Below are 16,710 nucleotides of genomic sequence, written 5' to 3' on the forward strand. Positions count from 1 at the left end.
GAAGCAGGAAAATCGATGGTTCGGGAAGGAGCCCATCATCAGGAACATAGAATGGCCGAGCAGAGGCTGATAGCCAAATCTGGTACCCATGGGAATGGCCTTAACTGGGACCTTGGGTTCATGTCACACTACAGGTGACCCCATTTCACTACACGCACACACACACAGTCTTACATACTCAGACACACAAATCCTCTCTCATACACACTCTCTCTCAGACACACACAAATACATGTCCACACTCACACTCACGCACACACCCTCTCACAGGCTTTTACTCCATCACACACACTGTACCAAGCATGCTCACATGCAAACACACACTCTCACACATGCACTCATACTCACACGCACACACTTCAAGGGTTGGAGGAATTGTAAGTGATTTAGGAAGCGGGCAAGAGAATCCTTAATGCGCTATCAGAGTTAGTTCACAAGCTCGTACCAAGTTAAAATTTAATAATAGTTTTGAGTGCTGGTTGCAAGAAAAATTCATAGTAACAGGGTTAGGAACACAGCATCAGGACACGATTTGGAGGTGCTGGTGTTTGACTGGGGTGTACAAAGTTAAAACTCACACAAAAACAGGTTATAGTCCAAACAGGTTTATTTGGAAGCACTAGCTTTTAGAGCACTGTATACTCCACAACCACCTGATGAAGGAGTATCGCTCCAAAAGCTAGTGTGCTTCCAAATAAACCTGTTGGACTATAACCTGGTGTTGTGTGATTTTTAACAGTGTCAGGACAGCTATCATGGGGAGTATAACTTGCAACATGGATTGGCTGGCAGGAGCACCTTGGTGGAATTTATGTGCCATTCTATGCAATTTCAGAAATTGTGAGAGTACCTCTCTCCCCATCCTCCTTAAGGCTGCGTGACTGAGATCACTTTTGTGTGCATCATTTGTATAATGTAACTACCCTGGCTCATGCCCGAAACGTCGATTCTCCTGCTCCTTGGATGCTGCTTGACCTGCTGCGCTTTTCCAGCAACACATTTTCAGCTCTGATCTCCAGCATCTGCAGTCCTCACTTTCTCCTACCAGTGGGGTTCTGTCCTGGTGGCGATTGGAGGGGCGGGGTTCAAGGGCGGAGGTGCGGGAAGTGGAGGAGATGTGGCGGAGAGCGTCGTCGACCATGTCGGAGGGGAAATTGCAGTCTTTGAAGAAGGAGGCCATTTGAGTTGTTTGGTAGTGGAATTGGTCCTCCTGGGAGCAGATGCAGCTGAGGCAAAGGAGTTGGGAATATGGGATGGCGTTTTTACAGGGGCAGGGTGGGAGGAGATGTAATCTAGATAGCTGTGGGAGTCGATCGGTTTGTAGTAAAACCGCTGGTGTGGACAGGGATTCTGCTGATCATTACACCATTCTAACAATATCACCTTTGGGGACAGGACAGTCTGAAGGACTGTTAACGAGGTTTGTATTGATTCTTTGACAGACCTGATAATTACAATTAGCTCATCTGTTGTAACAATTTGTGAACATTGCATGTTTCAAACAGATAGGTGACTGAATGATAGAATCCTTAAAGTGTGGAAACATGCCATTTGGCCCACTGAGTCCACACTGACCCTCTGAAGAGCAGCCCACCCAGGCCCACCTCCCCCTCTAACACTGCAGATCCAAATGCTAATCCACTTAACCTGCACATCCCTGGTCTATGGGAGGAAACCAGTGGAAACCATGCTGACACGAGGAGCATGTGCGAACTCCATGCAGACAGAGCCTGAGGGTGGAATCAGAGCCGTGTCCCTGGCACTGTGAGGCAGCATTGCTAACCACTGAACCACCGTGCTACACCAAGTGAAGTAAGACATAAAATGCTGGGAAAGGACAGCAGATGTTTGGCTTCATCTGTGGAGAGGAAAATGGAGGTAGTGCTTCAGGTCAATGACTTTTACTCAGAGCTGGGTCAAATTAGATGGGAAATATTAGACTTTAAGCAAGTGATGGTGTATTCATTACAAAGTGTTTACCGAAGTGAACCCAATACGGTTGCCCCATGGTTGAGGTCTTGTGATTATGGCAGGTGTTTGTACGTGGTGGCATTTCAATCCAAACCTCTCCCTTTTCATTAAAAAATGCATGCATTATCACATACATTTTTAATTACTAATGTTACAAAAGATAGCCAACTGTTCCCATGCATGAGTAGTTGATTATTCCCCTCAGTCTCTCATATGCATTGCACACAAAATCCTTAAGTCATGCTTGTCACTCAATGGAGCATGTGCATATTTCTGTGGTTGGCTGTTCATCTGGAGGATGTGGTTTCCCCAGGGAGTGTGTACCAACAGTTGTAGCTGTTGCTATTCCCTATCTTTTGTTGGTTTGTTGTGGATGTCTGTGTCTGATGGTTGATGGGAAATCTGTAAAGGTGGTGGATTCGCCTCTTGATCGGTGACTTGCAGCTGAGGAACAGTTTCTCCTGTAGTGCCTGATGTGTTTGCGGATGTGCCACTCTGATCTTGTTGCTCACTCTGACTACATACACTTGAGCTAACAACTGCTAGATGCAGCTCCCAGGTCTCTTTATGATTGCTCTGGTGATGTTCATTGCCACCTCAGTCTTTCCATTTGGCTGAGGGATGGTGTGCATTCTGCAGATTACATTTATTCAGTCCATCTGTCAATTGAAGTTACCCACTAGCTTTGTATTATTCAGGTTACATCAGTTGCGATCACAGACCAGACCACCAATTTTATGTATGATCCCGATGAGATCACCAAAATTATATCACGATCTGGTCAGGCACTGAGCTGAACAGCAATGCAATCTGTAATACAAGTACAGTTTACGTCTACTTAATTCTGTGATCAAACTCCCTCAACCACACTTCTAATTATGATAAAGGCTTTCTTGACAATCCTTCCTTATTGTAGGATAAATTGAAATATTGCCATCTAGCAACCTTTAGAACTGATTGTTACATTTTACAGGGCACACCAGCTTGCCTGACACAATAGGATACACAAGACATGGATACCATCACACCTGCCTTCATTTTGCTAATTTATACCATGCCCAGAATTGCCTTGATTGTTTGTTCTATGAGAAACTAGTGTTGCTGCCCCTTGTTGTTTCTTAATTCTGCCCAAAATGAATCCACATTTAGACCTTTCAATCTAAGATCGTCTCTAATACACTGTTTTCATCCCTTATTGTGAGTACTAACAAAGCCACATTTCCTGATCATTCCTGATCATTCCTAAATGTGGAATATTCAGAAGCTGAAAGAGTTAGAAAAAGAATGGAACAAATTTTCCGAGCTCCTTCACTCAGTCCAGGTGTTACTCTAGGCAGGCTACAATCAGACCCCTGTCAGTAAACTATCTCTCAAGAAGAAACAGGCTAGTTGCAACAACTGAAATCAGATTAAACTAACTAACTGATCAACTAATTACAGACGCTCTCCAGTTGAAAGCTGGTTTACCCCTGCTTCAGACTGGAAGGAACATTAACTTTGCCTGAGCTTACACTAAATTTCTCTTAAATGCAAAATACAGGCCAGATGAATTTTTTAGAAAGTGATTAACCCTAAAGATTCCTTCACTTACCAATTTCCCAAATTCTCAATCAGTCCAAGCTGCAAGGCGTGAGTTAAAATGAAGATCTGATTTTGAATTATGACAAAGTGTCATAAAACACATGGCAGGATAATACTGACGTTACAAGTATATATAGACTTTGCTTCAGGCGCTGAGTTGTGTAAAACCAGGAAATCCAATTGTTGTAAAAAGCCCTTCAGGGTTTAATTGTGTGGCGAGAATAATGACATGAGTGATTACTCCTCAGTTTACACGCAGAATATACTGCCTTGGATTCTTTGTCTTTTATTATATGAAGATCTGAAAGAGACTTTCTGTTTCCTGTGTCAATAACTCAGTTTAATTGTTCTCCAATCTATAGTTCAGAAGTCAGATGAGATAGCTGCTTTGTTTTGTCTCAAGTGAGATTCCTGAAATGACTGGCTTGGGACATGGCACCTGTGTGAATGTAGGATTTTCACTGATACAGGACTCTTCCCATTCAATGACTACGTTTTTATATCAGATACCACTGTCACATTTTGCTTCAGTATAAACACACCAGTGTTCTGTGAGCAATTTTGTGCAAAGACAGTTTTGCCAACTAGTCCATTTCAATATTTCATCTTTCAATAAGATTATTTAGTATTGATGCCAAAGAGCAGTCCAAAACAGAATCTTGTGTATAAAGAATTATTTTTTTATAGAAAATCTTATGGTACAGTAGTAGTGTCCCTTCCCCTGGATTCCATGATGTGGAGGAGCCAGTGTTGGACTGGGCAAAGTTAAAAATCACACAACACCGGGTTATAGTCCAACAGGTTTAATTGGAAGCACTAGCTTTTGGAGCGTTCCCATCACCTGGTGGTTCATCGACTCATAGAGTCATAGAGATGTACAGCTAGAAAACAGACCCTTCGGTCCAACTTGTCCATGCCGACCAGATATCCCAACTCAATCTAGTCCCACCTGCCAACACCTGACCCATATCCCTCCAAATCCTTCCTATTCATATACCCATCCAGATGCGTTTTAAATGTTGCAATTGTACCAGCTTCCACCACATCCTCTGACAGCTCATTCCATACATGTACCACCCTCTGAGTGAAAACGTTGCCCCTTGGGTCTCTCTTTTATATCATTTCCCTCTCACCCTAAGCCTATGCCCTCTAGTTCTGGACTCCCCCACCCCAAGGAAAAAACTTTGTCTATTTATCCTATCCTCCATACCCCTCATGATTTAATAAACCTCTATAAGGTCACCCCTCAGCCTCCGATGCTCCAGGGAAAACAGCCTTAGCCTATTCAATCTCTCCATATAGCTCAAATCCTCCAACCCTGGCAACAGCCTTGTAAATCTTTTCTGAACCCTTTCAAGTTTCACATCATCTTTCAGATAGGAAGGAGACCAGAATTACATGCAATATTCCAACAGTGGCCTAACTAATGTCCTGTACAGCTGCAACATGACCTCCCAACTCTGGTACTCAATACTCTGACCAATAAAGGAAAGCATGAACAGAGAGAACTAGCCATTTGGATACAGAACTGGCTCAAAGGTAGAAGACAGATGTGGTGGTGGAGGGTTGTTTTTAAGATTGGAGGCATGTGACCAGTGGAGTGTCACAAGGATCGGTGCTGCGTCCACTAATTTTCATCATTTATATAAATAATTTGAATGTGAGCATAAGAGGTACAGTTAGTAAGTTTGCAGATGACACCAAAATTGGAGATGTAGTGGACAGTGAAGAGGGTTACCTCGGATTATAACAGGATCTTGATCAGATGGGTCAATGGGCTGAGGAGTGGCAGAATGAGTTTAATTTAGATAAATGGATGTGAACATAGGAGGTACAGTTAGTAAGTCTGCGGATGGCACCAAAATTGAAGGTGTAGTGAACAAGCGAAGAAGGTTATCTCAGTGTACAGCAGGATCTTGATCAGATGGGCCAATGGGTTGAGAAGTGGCAGATGGAGTTTTGATAACTGTGAGTTGCAGCATTTTGGAAAAGCAAATCAGACTAGGACTTACACACTTAATAGTAAGGTCTTAGGTGTGTGTATGGAATGAGCTGCCAGAGAAAATGGTGGAGGCTGGTACAATTACAGCATTTAAAAGGCATCTGGATGGGTATATGAATAGGAAGGGTTTAGATTAGATTAGATTCCCTACGGTATTGAAACAGGCCCTTCGACCCAACAACTCCACACCGACCCTCCAAAGAATTTCCCTACCCTACATTTACCCCTGACTACTGCACCTAACACAATGGGCAATTCAACATGGCCAATTCACCTGACCAGCACATCTTTGGATTGAGGGATATGGGCCCAGTGCTGGCAAATGGAACTAGATTAGGTTGGATTCCTGGCTGGCATGGATGAGTTGGATCGAAGAGTCTGTTTCCATGCTGTACATCTCTATGACTTTATGTAAATGCGAGGTGCTGCATTTTGTGAAAGCACACCTTAGCAGGACTTACACATTTAATGGTAAGGTCCTAGGGAGCGTTGCTGAACAAAGAGACCTTGGAGTGCAGGTTCATAGCTCCTTGAAAGTGGAGTTGCAGGTAGATAGGATAATGCAGAAGGCAGTTGGTATGTTTCCTTTATTGGTCAGAGTAATGAGGTGGTTGTGGAGTATAAAATCATATGACACAGAATTTATAGCAAAAGATCTTTTGTTATAAACGTCAACTCTCCTGCTCCTTGGATGCTGCCTGACCGGCTGTGCTTTTCCAGCACCACACGTTTTGACTCCTATCTCCAGCACCTGCTGTCCTCACTTTCTCCCAGAGTGTGTTTGCAACAGAGTGAAGCAGAGGGAGATGCAGCATGTGTGAGAGAGTGAGTAAAAGACTGAAAACTGGGCAGTGCACAGGAGAAAGGGGAACTGGGTGAGAAGGGATAAAAGAGATGGAGAGTGTGAAAGAGGAGGTATGTGTAAGGGAGTGAGCGAGAAGTGAAGTGATAGAGAGGTGAATATGTGGGAGGAAATAAGACCAGAGGTGTAGCCAGTATACAGGATGACAGAGTGAAAGACAATGTGAGGGAGTGAGAGAGTGAGGGGGTGGTTGAGTGTGTCTGGGGGAATGACAGAAAGGCAGAATGTGTGTGACAGAGAAAGACAGAGCATGTCTGATGGAATGAGTTAAGTGACAGAATGTGAAGAAATGAATGAGAGAGAGACAGTGTGAAGGAGTGAGTGTATGTGTGAGGGAGTGAGAGTGTAAGAGAGTGGTCATAAAAAGCCATCTTAGATTCTAAATCTCAATCTGTTAGAAGTACAGATTGAGTTGTTCCTCAAAGAGCATAGTAGTGGGAGAATCATACTGAGGTTGTACATTGGTGAGGCCTTTCCAGGAGTACTGTGTCCAATTCTGATCAACCTGCAAAAGGAATGATATTATTAAGCTGGAGAGGCTTCAGAAAAGATGCACCAGGATGTTGCTGGGAATGGAAGGTTTGAGTTATAAAGAGAGGTTGGGTAGGCTGGGACTTTTTTCTCTGAAGCATAGGAGGTTGAGAGATGACTTTATAGAGGTTTATAAAATCGTGAGGATTTAAGATAGAGTTAATAGACTTTTCCTTACAATGAAGGATTTCAAGACAAGAGGGCATATTTTTAAGGTGAGAGCGGAGAGATTTAAAAAAGACATGGTGGTAATTTTTTTTATACACAGGGTGGCTCATGTGTGGATTGAGCTTCCAGAGGAAGTGGTGGATGTGCGTATTATTTCAATGTTTAAAAGAATACATGAATAGGAGAGGTTTGGATGGAAATGGGCCAGGAGCAGGCAGGTGGGAATACTTTAGTTTGGGATTATGTTCGGCACAGACAGGTTGGACTGCAGGGTCTGTTTCTGTGCTGTCTGACTCTATGACTCTGTAACAGTTAAATGGTAGCACATAAGACATTACAGTTGTCAAGTATGTTTCTTTGCCCGAGATTGCTGGGTTTTCCTTCTTCTCTGAGATATTTTCATTTCAGTGTGGGGCTTGAAGTTCAGAAGTGCTGAGGGAATGCTGCTTGGCATTTTTGTACAATAATCCTCGAATCTGCCACATTAATGGAGCACACTATGGAGCAGAATGTGAAGCATTGCACTCAGTAGGTCTGACAGCACCTGTGGAGAATGAGACAGAGTTAACAGTTCAGGTCATTACCTTTCACAAGAATGGATTGATCAGAATTGCAACCTGACTGGGCAGTGATGGGAGAGCAAAAGATGAATCAGCAGGAAGACAGTGATGAAGAGAAAACAAAACAAGGGGGGGGTCAATGGGCTATTGGCTTTGCCGCTAGACTATTAATCCAAAGACCCAGGTAATGTTCTGGGAACTTGACTGCAAATCCTGCAGTGGCAGATCTTGAAATTTGAAATCAGTAAAAAGCTGGAATTAAAGTCTGATGACGATTGTCAGGAAAACCCATCGGATTCACTGATATCCTTTCGAGAAATAAGAATTCCATTCTTACCTGGTCTGGTCTTTGTGCAACTCCAGACCCATATCAATGTGGTCCCTCTGGGCAATTAGGGACGGGAATTAATACTGTCCCGTCAGTAATGCTCACAACCTGTGAATTAGAGAAAAAAATCTCACTCGCTCTGACTCTTACAGGCACCAGCTCAGATTCTGACACTGCATGCGCTTTAGCCACTAGTTTAAAAACTGGATCTGTATATGATGATTTGTCACGTGTGTTTTGTTATGAAATAAATTGAAAAGTGTTGTATCGTGTCACCATTCTCCGGCACTATCTTAAACTACAGGAAAACAAACTAAAATGCAGACTGCACAGGTGGAAAATAAAGGAGTAAAGATAAAGCATTCCACTTTAGAGTCCTGCTTGTTAAGTGCTCAGCCGTGGGACATAGGCCCAGTGGCCAAGCAAGAGTTCCCTTCACCGTGACAACGCCGCTGGGACAAATGTTGCCGCTCTCCAGTGCCATCTCACCTCCACTGATGAATCGTCACTGGATTCGCCAATGCAGATTCCACCAATGGCATTGGGTACCTCAATGCCATGAGTTGCCTTTGGGTCCACCTCGATGAGACGCGGGCACAAGTGGCTGCAGCTTGTGAGGGGCCTCAAGAGAGAGAGGCCTATGAGAAAAGGCTGACAGATACCACAGGGGAATCCTTGGTGCAGCCAGAAAGTTGTCCATCATGACCAGGGAGCGTGGAGGAGACCGACACAGAGCTTTATCAGCAAGTGGAACTGTCATTGCCAGCATGGAGCTGGTAACCAACTCCCTCTACACAATAGCAAACCTGACTATAATGCAGAGCCTGGTAACTGCTCATTGAGCATCCATTGCAGCTCAAACAGAAGTCACCCCAAAGTTGATTGCTGTGATATTAAAACCCCAGTGGAAGTCATGATATCTCCGTTTTCAGTTCATGATCAGTCTCCAGCTCATTACCATAATTACTGAGGTAGTGCTGCATGATAGTATTCACCTTCCCACCACTGCCACCTACCAGGGGGAATTCCTATCAGCCAACCAGCCCAGACACCTGACTCCCAGAATGCCATTTAATAAAATAGTCTCAGCCTAGTCTCACGAGCAAGAAGGGTGTGTGCAATGGTTCAGTGGTTAGCACTGCTACCTCATAGTGCTTAGGTTCTGGATTCGATTCCAGCCTCAGGTGACTGTGTGGAATTTGCACGTTCTCCCTGTGTCTGTGTGGGTTTCCTCCGGGTGTTCCAGGTTCCTCCTACAGATGTGCAGATTGGAGATGGGAAATGCAGGGTTACAGGAATAAGATAGGGATTGGGTCTGGATGTGATGCACTTTGGAAGGTTGGTGTAGACTCAATGGGCTGAATGGCCTGTTTCCACACTGAGGGAGAGGGTAAGGCATGAGACTGTTGTTGAATGGAGAATTCTGTATTCATTGGAATTGGATGAGCTAATCATAGAGAGCCTGTTCAGAAATGTGCTGCGTTGTTAGACTTTTCCATTTCTCATCTTTAATTTCTTCTTCCCCCTGAGTTCTCAGAATGATTGTGAGATTAGATTAATTCCCTACAATGTGGAAACAGGCCCTTCAGCCCAACAAGTCCACAAAGACCCTCCGAAGAGAAACCAACCCAGACCCATTTTCCTCTGACAGATGCACCTAACACTATGGGCAACTTAGCATGGCCAATTCACCTGACCTTCACATCTTTGTATTGTGGGAGGAAACCTGAGCACCTGGAGGAAACCCACACAGACACGGGGAGAATGTGCAAACTCCACACACAGAGTCACCCGAGGCTGGAATCGCACCTGGGTCCCTGGTGCTGTGAGGCAGCAGTGCTAACTACTGAGCCACTGTGCCGCCCCTAAAGGTTAGACCTTATCACACACTTTGGTTGGTATTACAGGACTCCATCAGAGTGGATCAAGAAATGGAAAGGTTGCTAATACAGCCCATTGAGGAACTCAGTTTTATTTTACAGCACAACCACGATTAACCAAACAAGGTGGGTAGGGAGTATTTTGTTCATGTAACTGATTGTTCAATTAACGATAACTTTTTTACGGGACCTTGAGATCTTGCTCAGATAATATGATATTCAGATAATTAATGTTCGAATAACCGAGGTTGTTCTGTACATGGTGACAGAGTTGTGTGTGTGTATGGATTCTGCATCAGAGTCATGATCCAGGCAGTTAGTGAATAGCTCCTGTCACACAGCAGCCACTCTCTGGTGTGTTGGAATGGAGAAGATGTATACAATTCAGATGACAGTTGCAGAGTGAAATATCATGACTTTTATCAAGATGCTGGATGTTGATCTGGATTATTCCATTTAATTTTATTTTCTTTCAAGATCCGTGTGTGGCATCAACCGCAAGTTAATGCTGCAATTTACACCAGCACGCCAATTGCTATACACAGAACAGGCATACAACTGTGTACCATACAGGGAACCATACTGTGTACCATGCCAGCCTATCACCCTCACCCTCACCTCCTTCCACCTATCGTATTCCCAGCGCCCCTCCCTCCAAATCCCCTCCCCCCTACCTTTTATTTCAGCCCGCCTGGCACACCAGCTTCATTCCTGAAGAAGGGCTTATGCCCAAAACATCGATTCTCCTGCTCCTCGGATGCTTCCTGGCCTGCTGCGTTTTTCCAGCATCACATTTTTCAACTCTGGTCTCTAGCATCTGCAGTCCTCACTTTCTCCAACATTGATGAGATGTTGTATACAGTTACAAAGCTGATAGTTTCTGAGGCTGGATCTCCTTCAGCTTGTGCTACATTGTCAGAGTTGGAATGCACAGAGACCAAGTGACACATGTGCAGCCACCAGCACCCTGCATTTGGGAAGGATACAACCATCACACAGTCACATGCTCCCTTCTTGCCTGCTTCTTTCCAGAAAGAGATCATAATATGTATCTAGTCCTGTGTCAGTTTCCTAGACCAACCTTCTCCTTTTCATTGTGGACACCATTCCTGATACACATCCATTCCCACACCAAGATAGCCTGTGAGTTCCCAAACTGAACAACCAAAACAGTCCCTATCCACAACCTTAAACCTTCACTTCTTCTACTGCAGAGAATGACAGCAATGCTTACCTTTTATAAGATTTCATGCAGCAACTCTCCAAGGCTCTGAACTAGAAACCTCTACCACTGAGAAAAATGGGGGTATCAGTTGTAGGGGAACACCACCACTTGCAGATTCCCTTCCAAGTCAGGCACCATCCTGACTTGTAACTGCATCAATGCTCATTCTCTATTACTGGGTCAAACTTTTGAAGCTCATTTCCGAACAGGATGATCGATCTACCTGCACCGGAAGGGCTGTCCCAATTCAAGAAGACAACCTATCACCACCTTCTCCAGGGCAACTGGCACGAGCAATAAATGCTGGTCTTGCCAGTGATGTTCACATCCCATGAATAGAAACCAAATGTTTCACAGAAAAGGGTGTAGTGGCAGAGGAGCAGCACAGAGCTAACATTGTTCCATTAAACAGAACAAAGGCAAAGGAAACCAGAGCAGGACTTATATACTTAATGGGAAGGACCGGGGGAATGTCGCTGAACAAGAGACCTTGGAGTGCAGGTTCATAGTTCCTTGAAAATAGAGTCACAGGTAGATAGAATATTTAAATTTGGTACACTTTCCTTTATTGGTCAGTGCATTGAGTACAGGAGTTGGGAGGTCATGTTGCGACTGTACAGGACATTTGTTAGGCCGCTTTTGGAATATTACGTGCAATTCCAGTCTCCTTCCTATCGGAAGGATTTTGTGAAACTTGAAATGGTTCACAAAAGACTTGCAAGGATGTTGCCAGCATTGGAGAATTTGAGCTACAGGGAGATGTTGAGTAGGCTGGGGCTGTTTCCCCTGGAGGGTTGGAGGCTGAGGGGGTGACATTATAGAGGTTTATAAAATCATGAGGGACATGGATAGGATAAATAGACAAGGTCTTTTCCCTGGGGTGGGGTACACCAGAACTAAAAAGCAGAGGTTTAGGATAAGACGGGAAAAATTTAAAACGGACCTAAAGGGGCAACGTTTTCACACAGATGAGCAGCCAGAGGAAGTGGTGGAGGCAGGTACAATTGCAACATTTATAAGGTATCTGGATAGGTATATGAATAAGAAGGGTTGAGAGGGATATGGGCCAAGTGCTGGCAAATGGGACTAGATTAGGTTGGGATACCTGGTCGGCATGGACAAGTTGGACTGAAGGGTCTGTTTCCGTGCTGTACATTGCTATGACTCTATAACAGCTGGCAATTAAGGATGGCTTCCTCTAGTCATCTAGCAAAAGGATTGAAATCTATACTAGATAATATGGGAAAGATAACCAGAGACATACAATAAGTCGTCAGTGATTCTGAAAGGCTATCAAATCTGACAAACCTGATAAAATTATCTGACAACACAATCAAATATTTTTAAAGAGGTGCTACATATTAGGTGCACAGCAGGACACACCCAGCCTGACTAACTGATGCTCCACTGACCTCCTCTCAATCATCTGCAAAGTGATAGCTTGTGCCATGGACAGTGGCATTTCCACAGCGATAGCCTGCTCACGGATGCTCTGCTTGGAGTCCAAATATGGGTAAAATTGCTGAACTTGAGAAAGGGGCGGAGACTGTCCTTAACAACGAGGTATCATCTGACCAAGAGTAGCATTAAGAAACCTGAGCACAGTGGAGTCATTGGAAACTAAGAGGAAAGATTTTCACTGCTTACAGTCAGATTCAGCACAAACAAATCTGGTGTGGTTGTTGGAGGGTAATCAGCCCAACAATAGGACATCTCTGCCGGAGTTCCTCAGGGTACAAGGCACAACTCTCTTCAGCTGCAAGTGGGTAGTAATCCTGACTTCTGCCTGATGGATTATGGATAGGCTTTGGTGAGTCAGGTCAGTTAATTGTCACAGTATTCCTAGCCTCTGATCTACTCTTGTAGCCATGTTTATGTGGTGAATCCAACTGAGTTTCTGGTCAATTTCCATCACTGGCATTCAGTGGTGGTAACACCATTGAATGTCAAGGGGCTGTGGTTCAATTGTCTCTTATTGGAAATGGGCATTGCCTGGCATTTGTGTGGTGCAAATGTTACTTGATTTTAAAGGCTTCTGTCAATTTAGCACTATTCTCACGAAAGGACCATCATTCTGCTTTGTCTGGCTAGACAGTCGTGCCCTTTAGTTTCTGGCATCAACTTTGCAGATTCTTTTATAGGAGTTCTCCAGTTTTCCTATGTTAATTGGAGGCTTGTGTTTTCTCCGCTTGGCTGAATTGGGAGTCAGGGTGGGATTTCCTGTGCTGTTGCAGCTATTAACATCCTTTGAAGGGCCGTTCTGAAAAAAAAGTATGAGTAAGAGGTTTTGCATTTTTGGCGGCGAGAGAATAAATAATAATGGAACAATAACCAGCGGAATGTTAGAGAGTATCAGAAGCACAATCATAACCATACTATTTTAATCCACAAACAGGTGCTGAGCAGGTAACGCATAGAAAACAAATACGACACTATGAACTTGCAGAATATTACTAGTCATCTACAAATATTCTAACTCATTAATTTTCAATTTGTATAATGGAATCTTTTGATTCATTGGTGATCTACAGGCGTGGAATCATACATCATTGTCAACATCTTGAGGAAAATAATGTATTGAAACAAAGCCTTGAAAGGGAGCAAAGAATTAAAAGACCAATGTTTGGAATCACAACAGCTCGATTTTTAAAGCAGGCCTGATCCTAGAAGGTATATTTTTAGCATTTAATTGCATTACATTGTGCAGACGGCCATCATTTCACATGATTCACACCTGCCTGCTTTTCATTTTAATTCCTTCCAGGTCTGTTTCTGAGCTTATTTCTTTATTTTGTATTAACGTTAGTCCTTCACTGTTTGTTTACAAGACACAAGAAGCAGGATGAGACCATTGGCTTCTTAAGTTTCTACTCCATTAGATAAGATAACTCAGCTGATTGTAGTCTTAACTCCAACTGCTTGTCTGGCCCCAGTTAGGGGTAGGGAGAGATGGTGGGATAACTTATCCCTTTCTCCTCACCTGGGTTATCTGAAACAAGATGTAGAAGGAGGCTTTAGACGGAGTGTTTAAAGTCCCTTGGAGCACTGTGATCCTCAATACTAGACACAAGGCTTGATTTCAAGTAAGTTTAAACCAGAAGAAAAGATCATGGTTATTCACAAAACACCATGAAATGTAAAAGCAACAAAAGCACTTACTCTGTCATGCACATGGACAGATACACAAGTAGAGAAGAAAGCTTGCAGCCAGATTATTAACAGAGTAACAAGAAGTACATCACTGGGTGAAAGAGTCCCATGCTTTGGTTAGCTCAGTTAGCTGGATGGCTAGTTTGCAATGCAGTATGATACCAACAGATGGGTTCAATTCCCTCACCGGCTGAGGTTACCATGAAGGATTAAAAACCGAAAGAACAGTGGATGCTGTAAATCAGAAACAAAGACAAGTTGCTGGAAAAGCTCGGCAGGTCTGGCAACATTTGTGAAGAGAAATCAGAGTTAACGCTTTTGGTCTGAGGAAGGGTCACCAGACCCGAAATATTAACTCTGATTTCTCTCTCCGGATGCTGCCAGACGTGCGGAGCTTTTCCAGCAACTTCTGTTTTTGTACCATAAAGGATTCTCCTTCTCAATGTCTCCTCTCACCTGAGGATCAGGATAAATCACCATCAGTTGTCTCTCTGTAACAAGCGTGCTGCCCTCTGGTCTGGTAAGACTATGGCAGCTTTACCTTTACTTTACATTTCGGACGTGGCTAAATTCTCTCTCTTGAGGAGAAATGAATGGAAGTTGCAAGTTTCTGGATTTCCAGACAAGTTTATGGCTCAGGTTTTGACGAGAGAAATCTTTATGGGTGAAAATGAATTAATTCCTTTCACACTGCCTGGGTAGGTTGATCGCTAGGCAGTTTCAATTGTGTCACCAGAAATCAATGATCCTATTGTCCAGACAAATGACTTGAAGTTAGATGCCATTGCTGCACAATGGGGGATGAAGGATGGTTTTTCACACCTTTCTTTGTCAAGCCTTAAACTTGCAAACACTGCATATTGGATTGTTGAGCTTTGAATCTTGGTAAATATGCAGACAATGTGGTTTTACATTTTAAAGGCAAGGCATCCAACAATGTTCATTTACATTTCAAGAATTTTCCAACAGCTTGTGTTAGTTTTTTGCGTTGAAACTAAAATTGGCATGCTACAGCTATCTTTGCAACATTTTGTCTGCTTCTTAAAGTCAGTGTCAGAAAGTCCACATTGACGAAACGTACATTTGTTTAAAGTTAAGAAAATGTTAGAATTACTGGACATTACACCATTATAACTCTCTTGCTGATCAAAACTCAACCTAAATCAGCGTTCAATGGCCCTGTCTCCACCGATGATGGGAAAGAGAATTCCACAGATTAATATCATGCTGAGAGATTAAAAAAAAGCCCTCCTTTTCTCAGTGTTAAGAGGGGGGAGCATTCATTTTAAAACATAATCTTTCAAGTTGTAGACTTGAAGACGAATCATTCTGCCAACAATCACTCTGTCAAACAAATCACCTCTCATTCTTCTAACATCCAATGGGCTCAACGTACTCATCCCATTCTCAGAAGAGAATCCCTTCATCCCAGGAATTCATCAAATGAACCTTCTCTGAAATGGTGCTACGACTATCTCCTTCCTTAATGAAACCAACCTACACACAATATTGCAGTTGTGGAGTTACCAATATCCCAAACAACTATCACATAACATTGCTACATTTACACTCAGTTCCCGTTCCAACATTCCTCTTGCCTTCCTGGTCACCTGTTGTGCCTGTATTTTTGTGATACACCCAGTTGGATATCCAAAACCCTCTGTACCATAGGGTTCTGCAGTTTCCCTCCATTCAAATAATGTACTTCCTGTAACATTCTTCCTACCAAAGTGAACAAGTTCACATACTCAATAATAAGGTGTGACTAGGAGGTGTTCCTCTCATTGCAGAAACCGGCCTCTCTGAAAACTATTGAGCTAAAACTTTGTACTGTTAATTTAGTGGGCAGCTCAAGATTTTTCATGCAAGATTAGAGTGGTGTTGGAAAAGCACAGCAGGTCAGGCAGCATCCGAGGAGCAGGAAAATCGACGTTTCGGGCAAAACCTCTTCATGAGGTTTTATCTGAAACATCGATTTTCCTGCTCCTTGGATCTGCCTGACTTGCTGTGCTTTTCCAGCACCACTCTAATCTTGACTCTAATCTTCAGCATCTGCAGCACTCACTTCTGCCTACAAGGTTTTTGATGCTCCTGTGCTGATTCATTGAAGACAGGCAGCTCACAACCATTGTATTTCCTCCTCATTATCCCAATGATGGTCTTTAACCCACAACAATCTGTTCTGTCAGGGGGCTGCACACACAATTGGGGCCAATTGAAAGCATCCAGGTCTACCATCTTCCAGTTATCATTCAACTCTTAAAGATAGTCTGTTTCTTTCAAAGGGAAGTTGCAATACAGCAATCAAGTCTGAGCCTAACGGACAGAAACATTCATAGATAAAGAGAATGGAGAATGCAATGGAAGGAGGGGAAAGGAGAAGAAACTTGAAAGCGTTCAGAAAAGGTTTATAAGGATGTTGCCAAGGTTGGAGGATTTGAGCTATAAGGAG

Source organism: Chiloscyllium plagiosum, chromosome 6 (genome assembly GCF_004010195.1).
Source record: "Chiloscyllium plagiosum isolate BGI_BamShark_2017 chromosome 6, ASM401019v2, whole genome shotgun sequence".
Classification (NCBI taxonomy): domain Eukaryota; kingdom Metazoa; phylum Chordata; class Chondrichthyes; order Orectolobiformes; family Hemiscylliidae; genus Chiloscyllium; species Chiloscyllium plagiosum.